Here is a 25,457-nt window from a genome sequence, read left to right as displayed (position 1 = left end):
AACTGATGGTTCACAGAATGACAAAACTGCTTAATAACAAAGAGCTTCTAGAATATCTCCTGAAATATTTAGTGAGGAATGCATGTAGAGTACAGCTATCTGTTCTGGCATGTGTAGTCAGAGCTGATCATTTATTTATTTAGAGAGAAGAGTGGGAAAAGCAATTTGGATGTTTAAGAGAGAATAAGACTTATGTTTGAAAATTCTTGAGTCACTTTGGAAAATAAGGCTTAAGTACCTGTGTCACATAAGGCAAAGCCAGATGTACTTGTATAGCCCTGGTATTTCTAAAGCTGATGGCAACTGCCTGCCTGAGCAGGGAGCACTCCCACTGTCTTCCAGGGCAAAGCCAGACACTTTATTTTAAACTTTTTTCTTGACTGGCTCAACCTAATCCAGTCTGACAATCTGTTATGGTGGCATAGCTAATAGGGATTGTAACAAACAGCAGGGGGTTGTAACATCTTAAACAAATGCATCTGTTCCCAAACTGTATTTGCATATGATATTATTATGTTGAAAAATTGATCTTACATTCTTACTTTGAGCGGGTTATGACTTTCAGGGTTATATTTGGTGCTTCATGCAGCCTGAATGGTGCTGGGCTCTTTGGATTCTTCTTTTCCCAGAAAAATACAGAAGAAGAATCCAGGAGATACTATTTTTACAAGTTTAAGGAAGTTGCTGCACCTGCAATTTGAAGCATAAAGTAGAACATGGCAAGTTAGTATTATTTAAAAAATTCCCAAAGGGAAATACCCTTGGCAGCATCAAAAACTCAAGCTTGTTTTCATTACAGGTAACAGAAATTTTGCCATTGACTTAACTGGGAAAAGGAAGTAGATTCTAGCAAAGCAAAGGGATAGCATTTGGCCAGGTACTCCAGCAGCTGTGTAATAACTCACATATGTCTAATGGACAGCAGAACTGGCTGGGGAAATACCTCTGAAAGATCAGAGATGTTATATCTGATTTATTGACTCACCAAAAGTGAAACAATTCTTGGAAGCCCCTGAGTTTTCACCAATGCCACTGAACTTCACAGAAGATTTTCCTACCAGCTCACTCACTGCATGGCTCCTCTCCCAGATGCATCTTCTGTGCAGAATAAATCCAAGCTGGGCACCCTTTGGGCTCACAGGAATTGAATTTCTTCATTTTCAGAGAGCCAGGTGTTGAAATTAGCTATAAGTATGCCCAGTATAGCTGGAGAAATAGCTGATAGAGGTATCAACTACAGATAAAGCTGATGCCATAGTCAGTGAGGTAGAGCCCAACAATATTAAAGCCATCTCAGAGCCCTCAGACCCAAACACAGTAATGTCTTAGAGATCTAGAGCTGGTGCTCCTCAGGATTTCTGGTCTATCAAACTCTTTACCAGAGAAAGATGTGTTTTGGTCTTTCTGGTAATGCTGTAGAAAAGCACAGGAATGTGGGACCTTGTTCTCTAAGGAGCGCTTAAGGAGTTGGAGGAGAAGTCCAAACAGTCTGAGGAACCTGACCACAAAGTCACTTGTATGACACATTAATGCTGAGTTAGGATGCCTGTGCTAGGGGATGAATTGAATAAACAACATTATTTAACAGCCATATGACCCTCTGCAAACATCCTCAAGCTGCAATATTCTTGTCAGGCTCTGCTTATCGACACCAATCCTTTCTTGTGGGCTGAGCTCATAATTGCTGAGCTCCAGTGGCAGCCACCACCAGGGATGTCCTTCTGCAGTAGCTGCAGGAGCAGGGTGAGTGAGAATATTTTGTTACCAGCGTCTCATGAAAACCTATTGGGCTGCACAAACTCTTTTCCTGGGTTGAAAAGAATTAATTGTCTTGAATCATTCTGCATTAACAAGGTTGATTTACTCAACACAAGCCAATTACTGGGCATAATAACAACAGCTCTGCAGTCAGCCCAGTGCCTCGTTTGCTGCTCTTGTTTCAGTGATTCTCATCTCCTCACATACATGACTACTACAATAAGATGAAAATTTGAAAGCAAAAGCCTGTATTTTGAAAGGAAAACGTGCATAAGCTTCTTTGTGTGGTTTCTGCCTTGTTCATGGAAGCCAAAGCCTTGCAAGGTACCTGCCAAAGCTTGAACACTGTGACGGTGGGGCTGGGAAAAGTTCAGCAGAGCTGAGGACTAAAGCATTTGACATGAAAAGATGATCTTCCTTCCTTTGGCAGCTTTTCTATTTTTTACCTTCTCTACTTTTCTTCAGCCAAAGAGGTAGAAAGTTATTTCAGATACGCATTTCTAGTTATTTTATTATCAAAAAGACAGTGAATGCTATGAATTCTTGTTTACTCTCATAAATTTTTAACTTGACACATATGCAATTTTCTTGTTTTGAACAGTAGAACAGAAGAAAAGATCTGAAATGATGAGTGTACACACAAGGGAAAAAGAATGGACAGACAGGAAGATCCCTCAAGGCCAAAGGACTCTTTCACTGAGCAAAGAGATATTATCTTTGAAAAGCAGGTCTTACACCAAGATATTTTTATGTCACTTTGGCAGCATAAAGGGTTCTCAACACAAAGAATTGGACTCCTGAGAACAAATCCTACACGAAGAGTGTCAGTAATTGATGAAACAATGTCTGAAGTCTCCTCCAGCTTTGCAGCCAGTACAGGAGTTAGATTAAAATGAAATCTGAATGTACTGAGCTAATGGCTTTTCTTCTTCCCTGGTAGTGAAATTCCAGCGAAGGGGCAAAAAGAGATGACAGGCACTGAGATATCAGAGAAAAGTCTTTGTGTTTTCCCACGTCCAAGTTGAAATCACAGCACAGCATTTTGGTTTGTGTTTGTTCTCTGGCCACAGCACTGCTACACTGCTCAGGAGCCTGGTGCAGACAAAGCCCATTCCAGGCCCACTCCAGCTGCAGCTCTGGCTTTGCCCTCTCCACAGAAATGAAAAGTCTGCAATGTCTTGGTTTCTATACATTCAACAGTATGTATGGAAATATATCCCATAAACCCCCCAGAGACTGTCCCTGGGTACAGACTCTGCAGAAGAGTGGACAAAGAACACAAGAGAGACAAAAGAAGAACTTGCAATACCAGCAAAATGAATAAGATTTAGGAGACTATTTCTAGAGTTATTTTCTTTGAAAACTTCCAGGAAAAACAACAGATGCACATAACAACCTTTAGAGAACTTCAGTTTCTCAGTTTTAGTATTGCTTATTCCTTTTAAAGAACAACACACATGTTCTACAAGATCTTTTTTTCCTCTTTTCTAATTCACTAGCAACTCAGAATAAACCTCTTCCCTTCAATTAGGTTCAATTGACAAAAAAAAGTAAAAATAAAATAAATTTTAAAAAAAATTATATAAAAGGAAAGTTGGATTAGAGGATTCTGCCACGACTTTTGGAAGCCTCATTCAGAGCAAGTACCCAGCAAATCCAAAGTGCTTTTCTGCCTCAACCAAACTCAATTAGTTACTGCTCAATTCTTATATAAATATATGATGAAGAAAGGAACTTGAAGGTTAAAGTGCCTTCACTCCAACATGGATACAGCCACGAATCTGAATGAAATAAAAGCTTCTTTCAGTATGGAAGTTACAACTTAAACCAAAAAAACTGGGAATGCTTCTTTGATACTTTTCTGTCATGATCTAATTATTAAAACCCTGGCTCTGATTCCTGTCTTAGTTACATTGGTTCAGACCAGCAGCATGAATATGCACTGCTTGTTTTAAATCAAGACCTGAACTACATTCTATAGTTCTTTTCAGAATCATGGCATTTTTGTGTTTGGAAGACGTGCTGGATATTTTCCTATGACCTATAATTGGAGCAAAGCACCAATTTTTGTTATACTGCAGCTTTAAAAGAGATTCTAAGACCCTCAATGTTTTACCTGTCACTGCATGGAGCTGTGCCTGAGCTAAGCAGTCCTGCATGGAGCAGGACAAACCACCGAGGGTTGGTGGCCGTGAAAACACAGCTCTCACTTGCAATTTGGTAATTTCTTTCTCCTCCCTGTCCTAGAGCTCCTACAAGATTAAAGGTTTTTGGCATCAGTTTTCTGGGTGGTCACCAAGGATATATTCCTTTTTTTTTGTAGAAGCTGCAGTCCTTAGGGGCTGTACTCTGAATATCAGCACAAAGAAACATATTCCCTGAAAAATCAGCCCCAAACATCTCCAGCTGGGAACAGGGAGTTGGTTGTTACTCCAGTTTTTGCCTGATTTCAAAGTACATTTGCTGCCTGTGCATGGTGCCTCTGCCACCTACTCTTAGTCAGTCTCTCAAACATGAGACTAAAACAAATGGCCCAGAATGTGCCTCATCTTCACTCCAAGCCCCATCCCACCTGTTGTCTCAGCAGGCACCGGGAACATTTACGTCAGACGATGAAAATTTTCAGGGCTATGGTTGTGGTGACCATTTCAGCTCCATTTGCAGTGACTTGATCCCAACCATCTACCTCAGAACAGCTGTTTTCCTGTGCCTTGTTTCCCTACCATCTCTTTTTCCTGGAAAAGTGTAGTTTGTGCATTTGTGGGGCAGGGAGAGGCAGCACGTGGCTCCCAATGTTTAGTTTTTTTAAAGATTCTAATGCAGGGCTTTTGGATTTTAAAACAACCTTTTTTTTTTTTTTTTTTTTTTTTAACTGCTGTAAGATGTGAAGGGAACATTTCAACCACTTCAACAATCTTCCTCTTCCTAAAATGTCTCTGTGATATTTCTTCTACATAAGAGTTACATCAAAACTTTCCCTGAGCCTCTCCAGAGCACTTTACTCAGAAGAGCAACTATCAGATCAAAAAGGACTTCTGTTTATTAGTTCAATCTCCTTCATTAGATTCCCTCTATCATGTGTTTTCCCACACAAACAGTGATAAAAAAATCTGCTAAAATCCACTGACAGCTGTGGCTGTGATAGACTTTTCCTTAATCCGATTAGCTGCCGCCTCCCTGTTCACACCAGTTTCTGTGAGCAGTTACCATATTACACTACAATCTGCTGATTTCATCTGCACTGGCATCAGGCAGCGTTCAAAGAAAGTCTGGCCTCATAATAACAGGCTTTGAGAGCCAGGAATCTCCTCTCCACACACACGCACAAGCTGCTGTCTCTCAAATTGTAAAAACCTGACTGATCCTGGAGTTCAGCTCTGAATGAATAGGGCATTCCCACAAACAGCCACCTGAAACTGCTGTCACCCAAACAATTCTCTGCTCATGCTTGTCTTTTTTTCAGCTCTTACATTGCGATGCTGAAATTTGCTGAGATGCTGAAAGAAAATTCATTCCCACTTAGTCTTCTGGCTGGTGGGAAAAAAACAAGGGGGAATGTCTCTTCAGATTGGAAGGGAAAAAAGCAGTTTATGTTTGAGCACAGAAATCTTGCTCATGTCTGCTCAGCTCCTCACTTGTGAGTGCTTGCACTCACATTTCTTGCTCCCAGCAGTCCAAAGGGATGCACTGAGTGCTCCTTCTCTGCATGAGTGCACCAGAAATGAAAGGCAGATTTTCAAATTCCTCCCTCACTCACAGACAGATTTTGGGGGAAACGCTCATAAAGCAGTTGAGAAGAGGGCTTGAAGAGACCTTAACTCTACATAGAGTAGGTGACAGCTGAAGAAATCTAAGTTTAAATAGAAGTTATAGATTTAAGTTTGATCTTAGAAGAAAATTCTTGTCTTCTGATCATAATGATTTTGTCCTTCCAGCCCTCAGCTAAAAGTCACAGAATTAGCTCCCCCAAAAAATTCTACTTCATTTCATTTCTCCACCTACCAATTTTCAAAGCTTTTTTTTTTTTAAATTTAAATTTTACTGCTTAAAAAAGGAAAAGACAATGGCAGAGTACCAAGTCACAGAGGAATTTTTGGAAGAGATATGGAAATTAGGGCTCATAATACAGTATATAAATGCTGCAAGATGCCAGTTTAATGGTTAGGAAATAGGCAGCAGACTCATTCCAGGGAAAAGACAATGTAGTCATTGTTCCTGAATGGTCTAACAAAGATTTTTCATCCTCTACATGTCCTTGGTCTCTGAGCAAGTAGTTTCCTTCTGAATCTAAGGAGCATGGCACTATCAGTGATCCTGACATTACAGCATTTCCCTTTAATCTGTCTGGGTTTTTTAACCTAAACCAGCAAAACAACAAAAAGAACAACCAAAAGAACCAAGCCTGTTTAATCTTCAAAACTCCAGGCTTATAAGAACCTTTGACTTTGATAGTTTGAGCTTTTGAAATTTCCCAAAATTATCAAAGGGAAAGCTCCACTGAGGGTGTTTCACACTGGCCAATTCCAGTGCAAGAAACAATGTGATGCATTTATTGACTCTGGGCAATGCCTTGGCCCTGAGCAGCTGGAGCCCCAATCTGCCCAGGAGTTCAGGAGTGGCAGTGCAGTGATGAAACTACTTAAAACTTCACTTGCAGAAGAAGAATAAGCGTTAGAGCACGAAGGTACAACTGTACTCAGAGGATCATTTAACATTAACAGTTTCTTCTTTGCCATTTTCCACTTCTTCCAAAGCAGTCCCCAGCTCTAAAGAGATTACAACCTCAAAATTCAGGTCTAAGTATTACATGCTATCAAGCAGGATGGTTTAACACTGTCAGCATTTCCCTTGTTCTAGTTTTTTGCAGATGCAGAATTTCAACACATTTGATAACTTAACTACCATTTTAGCTCTGATAGAAAGGCAAACTCCAGCAAAAAAATGGTTCTACCAAAGTTTTTTCCAGCTTGGTCCTAGCTAGCATTTTAAGAGCCTTTAAATAAATAAATAATGAAGCTGAAATATCTTATAATAAGAAGAATAATAAAATATATACAATTACAAAATAATATCTAGTATATAACAATATAAATATTAAATTATTATTTTAAGAATATAGTAATCTCATTATTATAATAATGCTTTATTTACAGTGGTAGGAAAATGCATATAGTGTACCACTATAACTCACTAAAAATGTTTTGCCTGACAACCAGATTTAGACTTGACACTGAGAATTAATAGAAAAGGAAATTCAAAATTTCAGTTCCATGATCCGTTGTTCTTGGAAAAAGACAAGAAACTCCCTTCTGAGCTTGTTTTTTGCTCAGGATCTAAACAGAGTCATAGAAACAGCATAAAATCTGTGCTGGAGTTATTGTGAGGGCAAGAAGTAGAAAACTGGGTACTTATTCCCCATGGGAATGTGAGAAACAAATGAGAAACGCAGAAATAAAAAGATATGATTACAAAGAATAAGCACTAAAATGAAATGCTCTGACAATGGAACATTTCAAAATCATTTGTTACTTTTTAATTCCATAAAAAAATTTGTATTTGAGAAATGAGATTCTCTGAATAATCCAAACAAGTCTTTCACTGTAGCAATGATTATTATCCTATTTAAATAAAAGACCTATGTTTCTGTAGTAATTATCATACCATATCCCTAATTAATTATTACTCAAAATATCTGTTAAAATTCTTGCCAACCATTTAGAAACAGGCACAAATTATTCCCTTTGATCAGACTTGCATTGCTAAAGGCAGATTAAAAATACAGAGAGAGTCTGGAGAAGCCTTACAAAATTGTCCATAAAGCCAGAATTACATTAACTACTGCAGCAGCCCTTACTCTGCATATTCACAATTTGATTGCACATGAAGACAATTACTGCTTTTGGACAAGAGGTCAACCCACACCCTCAACACTAAGTTGTATACAGTTCAGAAGAAAATAATTGCCCTCTAATTTGAATACATGATGAAAGAAATTAAGGACAAAAAAGCCCACAAGATTTGTGAGCCTCAAATCATGCTACAGTTAAATAGGCGATAACAACTGCACAGATTCTGCAAGGCTGAATTCGACCTCTGGATGTTTAGCACACTGCCAAGTAGTTAATGAAGAGAAAATCCTGGTCAGAGAATGTGATGCTGTGCTCCTGGTCCTTTGAAAAACCCTATGGATCTTTAATTCCCATGAACAGAATCTTATTTTTTAAATGATTCCTGTGAAAGACCCATGACAGCGAAGATAGATGCTTTTCACAATTCAAATTTGTGATGCTCCTGGACTCAGTCTTCGAATCTCTGATGTTTCTTTCACTAAACCTCCTCTGGATTTGCAATTTCTATGTCAGGATCCTCATTTCTAAAAGAAATACAGGGATACTCTCTGTGCATGTTTTCACTAACGCTTTGAAACCAGTTTCAGAAGGTACTAAAACCACAGATGAAATAGGTACTGTACAGAGCTCAGTGGCATCAGCCTCTCATCAACTTAGCACCCTTTTTGCAAAATTATTTTGTCAATCTCCATCCAGATGGTCCAAGGTTATTAAATAATTTCTGTTACTCTCTTAAATAAGCATGAGCAGACTAAATTGAAACATGAAGCATGCTAGGGATGTGTTGATATCAGAGAGGAGTTGCATCTACTCGGGTCAAACTCATTTCAGCTCAGAACTTACAGAAAAGGCTGAGGCACTGGAGATGTTTTCCTGCCTCTGAATAATGAAGCTCATGAAAATCCAGGAAAACATACTTTAAGTCTTGTCATCCTATTCACAAGAAAAAAAATCTTTTTTTTTCTTCAGATACCACAGTTCTTCATAAATACCCTCAGAGTCTCTCTCTGGTTAGATAACACTTAAAAACTCCCAAAAGTGGGGAGTACTGAGCCACAGTGGTACCCCTCATTCACTTGTTACCTATTCAGATCATAAATCCCCCACTACTGAAAATATAACCTATGGAAAATTCCAGGGAGATGCAATCCAAGCAACTTTCCTATAGTTTATTAGGCCAACTTTTGAACTCAGCAGAAAGAACTCTGCCTTGTATCTAGTTCAACAAAACAAAGCCAGGACACCTCCAAGGCTCTCTGGAGGTCCTGCTTAATTATGCAGATATTTCAGGCTCTGTACTTGAACTGCACGGAAGAGCTGCAATGGACAGATCCCTGTTTTAAACCTTGAAAGAGAATGTTGCCACAAAAGAATATTTTAATCAGCTGCTAAAAAAAGGGGTTGAGAGCCTGAACGGTGAAAATAACCAAGTACAAATTTTAGAAGGAGTATTTTCCTCTAACAACAGTTGCAGTGCAATAATGAAGCCATGAGATTTGTTTCAATGGGGTTATCCATATGAGTCAGGCTAGAAGCAGGTGGGACTGCCCTAAAAAACCCCAAACCAAAACTATCAACAAAAAAACGCACCCCAAATCTAACACAGATTAAGGGGCTTCTCCCTCCACCCCCCAATATGTAACATGTGATGCTAATGGGAGTTTTGTGCACTTCAAGAAAAGCATAAAAAGTAATTCCCATATGCTGCAGTTGCCAAAGGGAATTTGTTACATTCACTGATGTTAAATTAGGCCATTGTGTGTATACTTCAGAAACAGAGGCAGGCCATAAAAACTCCTACATGTTATTACTTGAGCATTCATTCCTCAGATTGTCTCTTTGCTGATATTAAAGTCTGAATGTTGTTCATCAGAGAGTGACTGATAATAAAGAAGTGATTGACAAACTTATTACTTGGCTTTAAAAATAAGTTCTCCCAATTCAAAAGATCCTTTTTGAGTCCAGGGAGACATGGCTTGTTCTTTGTAGCAGAAGGCTGTAACTGGAAAAAATATATGCAGAGGGGAAAAATAGACTTGGTTTGTATTTAAACTGTGTAAAAAACTGGATACATGGTTCTTAGTTGAAAGCATCTAGCCTGGCTTGGAGAGAGCAGTAGGAGCTGGGGCTGGGGGTTCCTTTCTTTACCTCAGCATCAGTCTGGGCAGTTTGAGTGAGTGGGGTCACTCCATGGCAGCCTCTTAGGAGCTGCTGTTATGGTAAGGTCAAGCGTGTGCAGGAGCACAATGGGATGTCCCTTACTTTTCATCCAGGCATCCCCTGGGGCTCATAACCCCCTGTGCATTTCCATTTAAACCCACCGTGACAAAAGCAATGATCCCACTCTTCCCTCTCTGTCCTCTTCCTTGTTCCCAGCCCCTTCTTTGCTGCCAGCAGATGGGGAGCTGGATGGGCTCCGTGGTGCTGAGTGAACACTGGTGAGGGCAAGAAGGGCTGAGCATGAGGGTGGGCTGGGACCAGCCTTTGGCAGCAGCAGCACAGGTTCATGCCTGACTAAATGACTCCAGCTGTGCCTTGGGGGTGCTTCCCAGACTGTGTGTGCAGCCTCAAGGCTTCTCCTGCTTACACTTTTCCGTCTTTGGGTGAGGACAGGACCCTGCCAGCAGAAGACTATTTCCTAGTTCTACTACACTTGTTCTATCACCTTTTTAGCTGTCTGAGCATTTATTGCAAGGTCAGAGAAGCAACGGTGCTGTCACAAGGAAGCAGCAGGACGAGAGAGGCAACTGCATGAGCTGCAAGGCCAGCCATGCCTTCCTTGGAGCAGTGCCAGACCTCCAACTGCAGAGGTGCAAACCATCCTTCAGTGCCAACAGCCTGATTGAAGACTGCTTTTTGATTCATTGGGCTCCAAATTAAGGTCAGACCTGCTCATTTTTTACTTTCAATGAACTTTTAGCCTCAGGTACCAAGCAGCAAACACTCTAGATGTCAAGCATATAGACTAAACTTCAGCAGCTCCTTCTCTCGAGCACCAGCTGCTGTTGCAACAAGGTCGCCGAGATTCAGGCAGAGGATGGAGAGCTCTGACTGGCACAACCTGCCACCAGAAAGTGCAGCACGGGCATAGGTGTTTGCAAAAGCACAGGCAGTGTTCACGTCTCCTGACCTCAGGATATTTTCCTGGAATTTGCCTCTTTAAAATTGTAAGCACTTAAAAGCAAAACCTGATGCAAACAAAACCACGTGGTTAGAAGTTGTGTGATGGGATACTTCCAGCTCATTTCATGAGCTAAGTTCTATGTTTTCGTTTAAAATAACTGAGCAAACAATCTTTCTCAAGCCTCTCCCCCACCTCCCATTTTCTCTTAATTCTGGGCCAAGCCCAAATCCCCTGTCAGCCCTGTGTGGCTAACCTTCAATTTCTGTCAGCATGGCTTACCATCAGCCTCAAATCCTCAATCATGAACCTACACACTACAGCTGCTTTCTTTCTAGTTAACCTTTTAAACTATGAAAGCTCATTTTTTAGTCAGGGTCATCTTTCCTCCGCTTCCCCTTCCCTTATCCCTTTTTCTCTCTCACTCAATTACTCACACGTGAGCTTAGAAGTGTGTTAAAAGGATTTATTTGGCTCACCCTCTTGGACTCACCAGCCTTTAAATAAGCAGTAAATGTTTTGTTATTTAAGATAAGCCATTGCCTTTCTGTATCTATTTGTCTACTTATCCAGCTGCATTTTATTTTCAGTTTGGACTATAATTTACAACTTGGTTGCATAACAAGAACTGAATCCTCCTTCCTGTTTGCTCAGGATTCTGAAGAAGTGTTGTCAATGGCTTTTCAATAGTGTCCTGCCACATACATACACAAAATTATAAAGCACCTTATATTACCTCAGAGTGCAATAGAAAAGTTATTTCTAGGAAAGTCAGAGTCTACAACAATGTAGCGCTGCCTAGGACTCCAAAATCACAGCTACATCTCAGCAGCACACTTCAGATTTTATTCATTTGAAGAAGAGCCAGGCCAGTGCAATGGCACAATGCACCTTTTTGTCACTGCAAGTTGTGGTGTGAACAGGGTTTCTGACAAACAGAGAATTTACCCTAGAAGAGAGTTTAGTTTTGGCTTGAAAATCAGTACAGATGAGTGCTTTCCTTTAACATAGGTTAAATATAAATTCACATATTTTGAAAGAAGTAGAGCCCTTGTCTTGTCTTATTCCGAAAGGAAAAACCGTAGGCAGCGTTTTACTTGAACTCCTGCCCAACATCTGACTTGTCTTTAGGTGACTTTTATTACTCACAGTAATAAAAAGACCATTATCTTGAAATTCAGGTACACAATTGAGATATTTCCAGATAGTTCAGTGACATTCAAAATAAGTGGAAAAATATGCATATTGATTTTCCATTTTGACAGCATTAAGATTTATTTACTCTTGATGTTGCAGTGACCTCTAGTTTTTCTTGGTCAATACATACCTCAAGGGTTGATAAACCTTAATATTCACCTCCATGAGAGTCAATATCCACCTTATAATATAAAAGCTATCCCATGGGACAAACATTAATATTGTCGAATAGATTGAGTCCCTCACCTCTTTCTTCTCTTAATGTGAAAAATGACCAAGCTTGAATCGTTGGCAAAATTGAGGGGAAGGAAAAAAAATGGCAATGAATTCTGACAAACTAAAGGATGTGCAAAATGTACCATTGACCTTTATCTAAAAGGACTCTGGATAAAATAATAATCCAGATTGGGGTATTAGAGAAGAGTCAGGCTGGTTTTTACAGGATAACTTCAAACTTGTTCTTGTAGAAATTTACCTACAACCAAAAACTCGAGATACAACTTGCCTATTTCTGACTGACTGTCTTCTGGTGATGCTGTCCCCAAAAAGCACCAACAGATGGAATGGGATCCTGATTTCCTTCCCAGAAGACAATAACAGCTGGATGGGATGTTGTTTTCCTGGCACCAGTGTTAACTTCAGGTTGAACGTGAAGCTCCCAAAAATTCATTCTGGCTATCATGAATTATAATTACCAGTGCATGTTTGGGAGCTTCCTACAGAGACAGCCACAGCCACAGTCCAGAACAAAACACAGGAATTTTGCAATTACATCTCTCTTTGAACCATTCAGGTTGGCTGCTTTACCACTGAGGGTATCTTAGGCCCTACAGGCTGTGCTCATTCCTGTAAAGGAACTTAACCAAGGGACAGAATAAGTTTCCACATAATACAGAGGAAGAGTGTGAAACCAGTTTTGACCGACTTCTATTGCCATTAAAATATCAGGTTGGCTTTTTTTCAAAGCTCACTATAGTAAACATCTGGGATTTCTTCTATTCAGGTAGCAAATACTGTGAGATGATGTTTTTTTTTTAGTTTTTTTACAGAACTGCTGTCTGCCTCTGTGAGTGATGCACTGGCACTAGGCCAGGCTGACACATGCTTGTGTGTGCATCTTTTAGCTAAAGAGAGTTATCAATGCAACTCACCTTTCTGATGATCAATTCCCATATTTGAATTTTCCAGTGGGAAAAAAAAATCCCCTGCAACAGCTGCTGCAGCCCAGAAAGGATCCACTGCAGGAACATGGACAAGGGAGATGTGTTCTGGTGTCCAACTGACTTGCAGTTGCCAGAAGAGCTCTGAAGGTTTTAAAAGATGATTTATATTAGGATGGTTGTAACTTCTATTGGAAATTGGACCAGTGCCCAGGGCTGGGCTAAGTTTCATGACAAGCTTTGTATGTCCTCCCACACATTTCACTGTATGATCATAAACTACTACATTCATGTTGAAAAATGCAAGAATTTTAATAAAACACGTGGAGTAGAACATTTTCAGTTCTGCTCCACTACTAAAAAATCTTAGGTAGTACATTTTTTATCAAATATTCTTGCGAATTATTTGGGGTGTGTCCAGATGTATCTTTACCGTGCATGTTAAATCAGATAATTTATTTCCCAGACAATTTAAAGAACTAATGAAGTTTTCAGAAGGTCTATTTCAGTTGCAATCTTACTCTTAATTTCCATTAATAATACAGTGCATGAAAGTCTTCAGTTCATCTTTATGCTGATTATGGCATTTTGTATTCAATGGGTACCACTTGGTCAGCAATAACGAAGACATAACAATAGAAGTTAAATAAAATTCAGGGAGTATTTTCAGGTATGCATTCTTCACTTGTAATTAAAGCTCCACTAATCTCTTTTAGAAGGAGTATTACCTGCAATATTGCTAGCACCTCACCTAAGTAGAAGAGCTGTAAATCAGATAGTGAAGCAAATCTCATTTTAAAACTACTTGATTCTATGTAAAGCTATTCACTAAACTTTAATACTTACATTGATTCTTCATAGCAAGAAGGAAAATAATCAAATCTGAACTTCAGTTTGACAATAAGTCACACTGGACACAGCTGAAGCAAAATCTTGCTTGTGAAAATTGCCAAGCCAATGCACAACATTTTTTATTGCCAAAAGCTGAGGTTCTGCTCCACTGCTACGGTCCCAGACTCAAAGCTCTTCCAAAACTGTCCTTGTTATTAGGAAAGCTTTGTTAATCTCCAATCTAAAATTACTGATAGCCAGTTCAGATTTATCGATTCTTGTTATCATTATTATTTGGTGCAAATCCTTATTTCCTGGAATAGAGCCTGAACTGTTGTTCTGCAGGGTTTCGTTGCCTTAATTTCTTTACTCTGCACCACATAAGATTTTCTAGTCTCAGAAAGAGGCAATTCATCCTTTCTTTCTTGTAACAGTGCCTTGTGCACCTACTGCAGTTTCCTTCATTTGAGGGCACAGCTGCTGAGTCACAGGGAGAATTCCTGCTGGATTCTCCTCCTTGATATCAGTTTTTATCACCAGGTTTCCAAAAATGAGGGTTAATTTCTGTCCCTGTGCCACTAATCAGACAAAGACACAGGAACATCTGAACTCCTAACAAGGACTTTCCATCTATGCTACTCCCCTCTTCTCAAAGCACACGTTGGAGTTACCTACATATGTTCACTATCCAGTGTGCCTAAAGGTGCTGCTACTTTTCAGTTGGAAACCAGGAGTGTTTTTTGCTGTTTTAACGGTTTTCCATTGGGCTGGGCTTTGTATGTTAACAAATGTACAGAAATTAATGAATCTTCTCCTAAAGTTAAAAATTACTACCTGCTTTCCCCCCAGAGAAACCAGCACATTTGCCTCTGAATACAGATTTTGATGATGTGTTTTTTTGGAAATCACCAGAACTAAGAATTCTCTGTGAAGTTAGGCTAGTCTCTTAAATATCCAGTACCTCAAGAGGAGGTGATATCTGGTGCTTTGGGTCCTTTTTGAGACACAGAAAACTGAAGTTCAAGGGTTTACACTAAAACAGAGTGAGAAAATTTGTAAAGTACAATATTTTTCATGGGATACGATGCCATTTCCTGCCCAGATCCACTTCCATATTCTCTTTTTGGCACAAGAATATAGGAGTCTGAAGAAACACTTGTAGTTATTTTTTGTGATGTGTATTTCTGAACACAAGCTGCGACATTAATCGAATGTATGTCTCTCTGCATTAACCAATCAACAAATTCTTGAAATATTGCATTCCCAAAACTGAGTGCTGGAGGTTAGAACGTACCTAAAATGTCTGCAGATAATTTGTTTCTGCTTTTTCACTTGGGTGGGTAAAATCTAAATGTTTACACTATTTGGTACATAAATTGGATTGAACTTGGAGTCATTCTGAAGTTCTGCAGCCTAGATTTGTTCTAGAAAGTTATGATATTCAAAAAAGCTTACAGTCAAACATTCAAACAAACAAACAAACAACAACAGTATGGATTTTGGTTGTTGAATGCTGGTACTGGTGGCCAAAATCTAAGAAAAAGCATAATGAGAGAATTTTTTTTTCCCCAGAGCACTTTAACAATGAGCCTGCAGGAGTTTAGAAACTCAGTAGTCCAGAAATCTGTTGCCTGTGTAACCTGTGTAACTGGTTTCCCTACAGATCTGCTGCAGTCTGCTTGTTCTCTCAGAGCAATCTTTAAGGATCCAATAAATCCAACCACCATGGAGAACAGCCTCTAACCTCACATTGAGGTCAGAACTGTTCCAAGGAGAAGAAGGTTAACAGGAGAGGACAAAGGCTGCACAAAACATTTGCATTCCTATGCAGCATCTCTGTCAGAACGTAAAAATCAGGAAATGGGACCAAAATCCCACAACAAAATAAAGCACACATTTTCACTCGCAGTTATCATTTAAACCAGGTAGTTAACAAGATGAATATTAATCCAGAGCTTTTAGAGAATTCACATGTGGCTTTCCATGGTGTCTCCTTAGAAAGAAAGGCATTCAAGACTTCCAATCACAGTCGCTCAGCCTCCAGTGCTTTAGAGCACAGGCACTACAGAAGGACAGAACTTCACTTTCCCATCACACTGGTGTGGAGCATGGCTCTTCCAGGAGCTAAATGCCACAGAGGGATGAAGATGGCAACAATTAACCTCTCATCCAAACTTCCAGGCTTTGTGTAGTCCTTTTATGGCTAAAGGATGTACACCTTCCCTGCTGGAAGGGCATGACACAGCAGAGTTTGGGGAGTCCTTTATACAGCAAGTCCCCACACCCCAGTAATTCAGGGAAGGAAATGCAGCAGTCTGTGAGGCACAGTGCTGTGGTAGGCTCTGTCTGCAGCACAACCCACTAGAAGCCCAAGAACTGGATTTTTTATTTTAAGGAAACAGCCTGAAGTCTGAGTCTGTACCATGGACCCAAATATTTGATAGCAAAAGGTACAAAGGTGGCTACAAGACAAAAAAACCACTTTGGGTTTGTCTCCTGGAGGTGTCATACAGGCCAGATTAAAATGCCTACATTTTCTTTAGAGGACTTTCTAAGATACCAAATAATAAAGCAAAATAGAAGCAAAGTAGCTGACATTAAAAAAACCCAAGCAAACAGGAAAGCTCCCAAACATCCTTGGGAACATACCTGGAAGAAAAATATTTAGAATCATACCCAGTACAGCAGGGGAGTTCATGCTGGCACCATCTCTGCTGCTGAATTATAAACCTCTCAGAAACCAAGGCTATAATTACAGCAGGGTGACACTTGAACTTTCCATGGCCAAACATTTCACAGGACATAATTTCTGCATGAGATTTCACAGCACATTGTAAAGCCTTGAACTTCTTCCATCATAGTGGAATTTTGTGATCCTCTTTTGCCAAGACATAAATGAATAATTATTGGTAAGTAACGATAAAAATTAATTACTTTCCTTTTCAGGAGTAGAATCAGTAAGAAAGTTCACTCTGTTTTGTTGGCACTGAGGCAAAGGCTAGAGAAGAGTGGCCAGCAGTGTTATCTGCAATGTTTTGTTACAGTGAGTGATAGCTCCTGGTTTAGAGGAGAGGGCATTTCATATCTCCTTTTGCTTTCAATCACATCTTTTCATTAGTGATGACTGAACCTCAAATCCAGCTGGAGATGGTACAGATGAGCACTTATAAGCTTGGATGGTTATCTGGAGCTTATCTGAACAACTTTTATCAGCAATATTGCAATGGGAATTTCACAAGAACAGTTTTTCTGGTTCTTCCTTTTCCTGATTAGGTACTGCAAGAGCTTGTCTGCTGCTGCATGCAAGAGCCAGCCTGCTGCCTTGTTGCAGCCAGACAGGGAACCAAACTAGTTCATTTCATCTGGTTTCCCAAATGTCTTAGGCAATGCAAAATTAGCACTGTGGCAACATCACAGCAAATAAAGCTATTCTTAATTTCCAGGCAAAAATCAGAAAGATAAAAAAGCTCACAAACTATAATCAGGTTTTCCTATTTTTCCTTTCCTCCCTCCTCCCCCTTCCCTATTTATGCCCCAGAACTAGGGAAAAAGAAATTCAGATCAGGTATAGGAAACAGCTGCTAAGATTTACCACAACTGGATTGAAAAATAGAGGAAAATGAAAGCCTGGTTATTTGGGTCAGTGGAAATTGGACAAAGCAAATTAGTGGAAAACAGAATATAGAGAGAACAATTTTGAACTGGCTGGAGGGTAAATACAATGACTGATGGGAGCATCCATTTCCAGCGTGCTGAATTCCTCTGCACAGCAAACAGCTTTTACCAGCCTCGATGTGGACAACTGGAAAATCAGATGCCAATTAATGCTGGTCTCCCTTCCTGTATCTCTGCCCACCAAAACCATCTCCATCCATTCATAGGTGCTGCCAGCTGGCCCAGGTTTCTCAGAGAGAGGAAAGCATAAGGCTCTGCAGGTCCCTCCCTGGGACCAGGCTCCTGCCACTGCCACCCCCAGCTCAGACACAGCAGAACCCCAGGGGCTGCTCTAACCCATTTCATCCCACTTCTAAAGTCAGCACAAAGTGGATCATGCCTGTGCCAAACAACAGCAATAAAATTATTTTCCTAAGTAGTTTTAAGCAGGTTTAGGTCGCCTAATACATCTAGAAATTAAACACCTTGCTGTACTTCCCTTTTTTACTGGGCTTTTTATTTGTTTTGTAGTGCGTTGGCTTTTTTTAAGGAAACACATCAATTAACAGATATTGCCAAAGGCAGACTTTTTGCTCAACAGCTGTTCTTTCATCTAAAAAAGCAGCAGAATACATTGCAGACAGAAAAATTCTCTCTCACTATAGGCTGGAGTTAGATAACAGAGACCAAAAAGAAGTTCCAAGAGTGATCAGCCTGATACTCATTTTGTAAAAGTTCTTTTCCCTTTACATTGATTTTTCTCCCCTGAAATGTGAAATGTAGTTCAAAATATCCCATGTGGCATGTCAGCTTCATTTACCCACTGCATTTCTAATATGTTTTCCCCATACTCTTCTATCCCATCACAGCAATTGCTGTATGCCACAGCATGCTATCATGTTTTATGCAGAATTTCACAGTGAATTCAATGGTGACTAATGCTTAAAAAGAGCTGCCACAACGTGGTCCTACCTTTTATTATAAAAGCACCTACCCAGGGCTTGAGATCTGGCCCTTAAAGAGGCACAGTCCCCTGGTTTCTGTCACTCATTTCCAATTGTGGGAGGGGACCCACAACAAAAAACTCAGTTCCAAGTACCCATCAAAGAGTCACATCCAGATCTGAATTTAGATCTAGGATTTATAACAGCTTCTTACTTTTAAGCTGTTCAGAACCAAAATGCTGCATCCAGCCCTGTATCCACACGTGCAGGATGGGTACAGTTTCCCTGGCAGGCAAAACTCAGTGGAGTTCCCACCACGAAACAATGTCAGTCCCCCTAATGTCTTGGACGACAAATCCCACTTCAGTGGGAGAAGTTGTGTTACTCCCCTGTGTAAAGCAGGAGCTGACAATCTGTTTCTCATCAGTTCTCTGCTGGTATATCTGCATTCCACTAAAAACGGAGCAATCACAACTAAACTCCATTGACACGACCCAGCCAATATCAGACGCTGCGAACGATATAATCCCAGTTTATAAAAATATTAAAGCTATTAAGAGAACAAACATTTTCACATTAGTTAATCACATCCAGCAAGACTTGCAGAAGGGTTTTTGCAATGCAATAAATATTCAGGAGCTGGGAACTGGCCATATTACCAGCTTTGCAAACACTGCTCTTTAGAAAAGTCCTTTAGAACGGGATGTAGGTGGCAGTGTCTTTTCTTCGTTGACTGTGAGGGAGTACAAACAATTAGCTCAGTTGGGGATGAATCATCCTTAGTGCTTACAAACAGGAATCTGCCAAATTATATACAACAGTGATTATGTTTCCTAGTGCAAGAAGATACACTTTTAATTATGCGATAATTTTTCATTCTTATTGCACTAAATTGTTGCTCCAGACAAAGAATGTCAATGGCTATTGTGACATTCCCTAATTCTTGTCTCTTATCTCATATTAGCAAAGACCCCTGAACAAAAGGGAGAGTGACTATTCTGACTTTTATTTTACGTGCAGCAGTATTTAAATAACAGGTAAAATTTAATGCCAGATGAATTTAAACGTTCTCAGCAGGTCCATAGCAGTCAATCTCTCCTTAGAGTTGTAGGGGCACTGAATATATACCTTTCTACACCAAATTTTAACCTAAGGATCAAGTGTTGTTCCTGCCTTGTCATCTTTTTCTCTCTCCCTCCACTTTGACAAAACAGAAACAAAGTTAATGCTACACTATTTTGTCTACATCTGTTCTGGATGTGTGTGGGGAGGCAGGAGGGCTGCTCATATATTTTTATGTCTTTAAGATTTTGGAATCAGCTGCTCTTCGTGGTGAATTACAGCTCTCAAAATAGTTGACTTTGTTAGCAGGTAAATTGCATTATTTGAGTCTGTAAGGTCAGGAAAGGCTGATTTTTCTGGGCATCAGAGAGGGAAAGTGGTGACCATTATGAGTAACTGTAGTAAAAAAAGAAAGGAGGCACTGTCTGCTTTCCAAAAAGTAGAAGTAGATTCCAGGGTAGAGAGCTGCCACTGGCATCTGAAGATGCAGCAAAAGGAAGCCACAAAGAAATGGAAATTCAGAAAGAATGATTTTCTAGGAAGAAGAAATAGTCTGGTCAAAGAGATAGAGGATTGAAAAACCCAGAGCTGAACAAGAACATAGGCAGCAGGAAGATACGATCCAGTTCTAATTTGGACTGTGTGCTGTCTGTTGCTTGTATTCAAACAAAAAGTGAATTTACTCAAATCTTCACATGCAATTGGATCAGAAACAAGAAGCTACTATATCAGACATATTCGCCCATTCTCAAGCTGCTTTTTAGATGGGCTCAAACTGACCTTCTAGTGTCAAAAGCCACAAGGTACACATTACTGGCATTCCCATGTAGAGATGAAAATGTGTAGGTGACATTCATCATGCCTTGTTAGCTGCATTTGTAGTCTCCCCATGTGATATCAATGTCTGAACTCCCAGAGAGTTTGATGGGAGCAAGATCAGGTCTGCTATCTGTCACATCAGTAATTGCTACATGCATTAAAAATTAACAATCTAATTTGAAGGAGTGGCTTGTGAAGTGAAGCTTTATTGGGTTAAAAAGCAGCACTTCCAGCAAGAAACATGGTTTATCTACTGCTAAATCCACTGCTTCCCATTACTGTTAAAATGAGATCTCTCTCTCCCATCTGCAATATATAATCTACAAAGTGTCCCTGATCCAAAGATATACTCTTAGAATTGAAAGTTTAGACTGATGTTTTTCTTGAAATATTACAAAGCTTTCTATTCCCATCAGTAGAAATTCATGCCCTGTCAACACAAAATTGACTGTTAATGTACTCAAATAATTTAGTTGGGGGAAAAGACAACTAATGCAATTATGCCTGAATGGTTTAGATATTAATGTCTCTGGAGCATACTAAGTGCCCCAAAGGCCAATTGTACCTTCTTAGAAAATAAACCTTTAATCCTCTGCACCCCTCTATAAGAAAGAAAATCCACCTGGGAGCTTAAAAAGAGAGAAGCAGCCAAATTTTTATCCACATTACTAGAGAAGAGCTTAGTTTACGTGGGCTATTATTTTCTCCTTGTTTTTGAAACTCAGCAACACATTCAGAGATAACAAAATGCACTGACCTTTTCTAAGACATTTTACAGTTTCATGATCATGCCATTCATACACGTAGATTACTAGTCTCTAATTAATATTCCCAAACCAAAATCAACATAATCACGACCTAAATTTTTTTATCCCCTTTCTCTGGAGCCTCTTTACGCTGCTATATCAAAAACAGAATCTTGGGATCAGAGAAGAAGCTGGAGTGACAAAGGAGGCAAATTAAGGTCTTTCTTTATGTTGCTGATACCCTTAATCATGCATTTTACATATATGTATGCACACTCACGTGCTTTCATGTGCACTTAGGCAGCACTAGCAGCTATGCAGAGATATTTGAAACACAAGCTTCCAGAGAAAGCACGATACCTCTTAATTTGCAGTAGGCAAAACAAGGTGGAACCAGGCTACGCGCAGGTGGTTTGATTGAATCAGCTGCTAAAACTCACAGCCAGTTCCCAAACTGTCTACTTAACACTGCCTCCAACAAGCCCTGCTGTCCCACAGTGCTGTGCCATCTGTGCCTGCTTAGTGTGCAGCTTTTCCTCCTCCTCACATGTTTAGATTGTACCCCAAAGCCTGGATTTCCTGGCCCTCCTCCCAGGGTAGCTTCTTGTTACTGTGGCAGCACACAGGAACAAGATAAAGGTATGACAACCTTGTACCCAAAATATGATTTCTGCAATGAATATGTTTCTTCAGGCAATTCCCTACTCCGAGCTGCTCTGCTAGATTTTAGGATTAAACTGTCACTTACAAAAAAATCCTAATGAAAAATGAAATGGCTGAAATTGATGAGCAGTAATAAGAGCTCATTGCTGTGGAGATTAAAAAAGTCAGTGGTAACACTGGGCTGCACAGAGAATACTCCAACAATTCTGTGTGCTTGATTCCCAGTGCTGTAGGTGAGGGAAGAGGAACTCCAGGATTTGATCAGCTCTTGAATTGAGGCAGCCAAAGAGGTGAGGACTTTTTCACCTGCTTTACACAATCTGTACCACAAGTGGTGACTACAGAGTTTTTATCACCCCAGAAACACAGGGTCACCTCCCCCTCCCTGACATGTCATGCAGGTTGGTGTTGCTCTGTTTCCCAAAGACACAGGTATTCATACAGTCCTTATGCTTCTAATTTTAGGAATTTTTGAGACATTGGCCCATTCCAAACAAATTTGAGAGAGCTCTAAATGTTTTATGGATACAGAAATTTGAGTAGAGAATGGAGACCTAGCAGGCAGAAAAACTGCAGAGTATGTCCACACCTCACTGGTTCCAGAAAATTCTTCAGTTTCAGCCAGAGTTTACCCCAAACCACAATTCAGCCCCAAGGCAGAGCTCCACAGCAAACAGATTTCTGTCACTGTATGGCTTGAGATTGTGGCCCTCTGGAAAACAAGCTGCTCCCATAGATCAAGTCTGGCCTCTGAAATTCCCAGAGTACCTCATTTAGGAAAAAGGATACATCCATGGGATCCAAAAGAATGAAGGTTCAAATTCAATTGTATTTTTCAAGTATAATTTTTCTTTGTATGCAATGCTCCTGTTGCCTCTTGAAAAAGATTTTAGTTGACCATAGATAGTAAGAAAATAATATCTCTCCATTAATCTCGGGTTCTTCCTTCCCTTATAGTTTCTAGCTTTTCCAGCAGCAATAATATTCCTCTGATTACTGAATACCCTATAACAACTCATTACTCAGTAGCAGCAGAAACTTTACCATTTTATAGAATGTACGTTGAGGAAGTGCAAACTTCTTGGTAAGGCTAAGCAAAATATCAAAACAGATGAAGGCTATTCATACATGCAGAAAGCCACTGCAATAACTATATAATGATTCACACTCCTGAGTATGCCAGATATTAAATTCAGGCAAGCAGAATTCTGAAATGGTCAAGTGAATGCCTATGGACAGGTGTCATTAAACAAAAATGAAGTATAAGGAGAAAGTCACGTGCCTGGAAGACATTTGATTATTCTATAAAACTTCTGAGTAAATTTGTCCATGAATTAAACTTTACTGTGTTTTAGGAGTAGTGACTTTAAACAGATCAACTATTGACCAAACTGTGTCTCCTTAAAATCCACAGTGGACACTCATTACAGTCAATGAAAGCGGGCTGGGATTAACCCTGAATATTCCTGGGTTTCTTTGTATGTGGATTATTACTTGGCTGCATAAAAATAAAAATGTTCCTGGCTGTTATTTGTTCTAAAAATATACTGAGAATTTGGTGGCAGTATAAACAAAACAAAATAGGTTTGTTGCTGAGACAGCTGACATGATCTTGAAAAATAAGAGTTCAGGTCTTCAGTTCATGCAAGGGGCAGAGCAAGCAATCTCTTACACCCCTACCTGCAAAATAGGGATAATAATGATTGTATCCTCTTTTCTGTCTCTCTTGTATATTTAGACTGTAAAGTTCCAAGATAAGACCTACTTCTTTTGGATGGTAGAATGAAACAGATAAAGATTATACTGTTAGAATAAATATATTTTAAATGCTTTAAGTTGAAAATGCATTTAGAAAGTTCAGCTGTACTAAATTAAACTTAGGTTTTTCAAATTGTCAGCTCAAAGGTGGACACCTTTTGAGAGCAGCTTTACGTCAGAGTTAAGCAATGTCCTGTTTTTGTCTTGGGGTGCCAAATTTATAATCTCTACACATAAGATCCCAAGTATTATTTATAGCCTCTGGAGAAGATCAAGTAGCATTAAAAAGTTAGAACAATTTTCAAAAACTCAATTTCCACACTGTCAAACCTCATAACTTACCCAAACCCCCATCAAATACTTTCTCTCTAAATTTTTGTTGTTAGAGACGCTAAAATTTTCTGACAGCTCAATGACTTTGACTTGGGCAAACTTAAATAAAGGTTGCAGGATGCTAAAAGAAAGTGTCATGTCCCAACCCCCAAAAAAGGACACAAAATGAAGTCTTAATCACAGAGTCTTTAAAAGTAAAACAAGTGCTCCAGCTGAGATGGGGCCAGACACTAATGCTAAAGGGACAAAGCAAACTGTTAAGATTGTGTGAAATTCAGCAGACGAAGTCACAGATCTGGAATTTACTTTTAGTATAAATGTAAAGCAAAGCAGAGAAAAAAAAACCATGTAGAGCCAAAAAACTCACTGTACCTCACAGCAAGACATCCTGACTTGGCAGGATACCAAAAATACAAGTAATATTCATTCTGTGCACTGCCTGAACATAATCCACGTTATGGTTAACTTTATCCTGCTAAGGTTGCTACTAAGAGAATGCATTAAAGCCCGATGGCATTTCCATGTAACTTCATGCACGCTCAACTTGAACAACATGATAGTTAAGTCATGCCTCTTTAATGTTATTGGTGGTATTTTGGGGCAAAAGAAAATATTTCTGAACTCCTCAGCTAAACCCAAAAAGACAGGGGTTCTGTCCAAGACTTGCTACATTAAGGACAGCAGATATCCCTGCTTGAGGAGGTCACTGTCTGATTCATTCCTGAGTTCCATTGCAAATCAGTTATAGGAAGAATGAGGTATTGAAAGCAGATTTTAAATCTAATTGAGCATAAAAGGTTTGCCAATTTCCAAGACTGAGCTGAATCATATGAAATTCAACTCCCACTAAATATTATTTCTCTCAACAGGCTGCAGGAAAGAGTTCTAATGATTTTACTTAGACTGAGCCAGCAGATACCCAGAAAAATCAGTATAATTGCTATTCCTAATTTAACATATTTTAAATTATTTCAAGTATTAAAATGTCTTTCATGTTGACAACAGAGGATACAGGGCAGGGGGAAGTTAAAAAACAAGATCCCCTTTGTGAAGACAGGTCCTGATTCTCTGCTACTTTGTTCCTAGCTCTGGGATACTAAAGGGGCCGAGGCTCTTGTCAGCACCACTGAGGACAGTTCCTAAATATCGGAGACCTAAAGACAAGAATCCAGGGATTTTCAGATTCATCTCTGCTGTCTAATGGTTGGCAGAAGGGAAGTTGGTAAGAATTGTACAAGTTTCTGTCCAGGGTTTTAAGGCTTTAGAAATGCCCAGTTACTCAGAGCCAGCTCTGTGCTTTGCTGAGGCTTGCCCCAGGCAGCACAGGATGCATGAAGTCCTCATCCATAATCTTTTCTGGGAGCTTAGAGCTAGACAGGTTGAATTCCCCTGGAATATGACTTAAGTCCACCAGGAAATTGTGCTAGTCATACTGTTTGTATGAGGGCAGGTTTTAATTAACTGCAAAGTCTAAGATTCGAGATGTTCTGATTTTTGAGTCACTTCTGCTTGTAACTTAATGCATCAGCTTGATAACATTAATACTTAATAAGCAATATGCT

At 39.6% G+C, this 25,457-nt stretch overlaps 1 long non-coding RNA gene across 10 annotated transcripts in view; it reads right to left on the bottom strand.

Moving 5' to 3' along the window:
• Positions 1-25,457, bottom strand: part of LOC138118549 (uncharacterized) — a 308,809-nt gene that overhangs the window by 177,347 nt on the left and 106,005 nt on the right. For 8 of the 10 annotated variants that reach the window (XR_011155203.1, XR_011155196.1, XR_011155202.1 and 5 more), the window contains one exon: positions 13,077-13,229. The exons of 1 other annotated variant lie outside the window; for it this stretch is intronic. This is a non-coding gene — a long non-coding RNA (uncharacterized lncRNA). Of the gene's footprint in view, positions 1-534; positions 691-13,076; positions 13,230-25,457 lie in introns of all 10 variants that reach the window. One more of the 10 variants, XR_011155197.1, reaches the window with a different exon arrangement.

The sequence above is a fragment of the Aphelocoma coerulescens genome, chromosome 14 (genome assembly GCF_041296385.1).
Source record: "Aphelocoma coerulescens isolate FSJ_1873_10779 chromosome 14, UR_Acoe_1.0, whole genome shotgun sequence".
Taxonomy (NCBI): domain Eukaryota; kingdom Metazoa; phylum Chordata; class Aves; order Passeriformes; family Corvidae; genus Aphelocoma; species Aphelocoma coerulescens.
The sequence above is the reverse complement of the archived record's forward strand: the minus strand, read 5'-3'. Positions and strand labels throughout refer to the sequence as shown.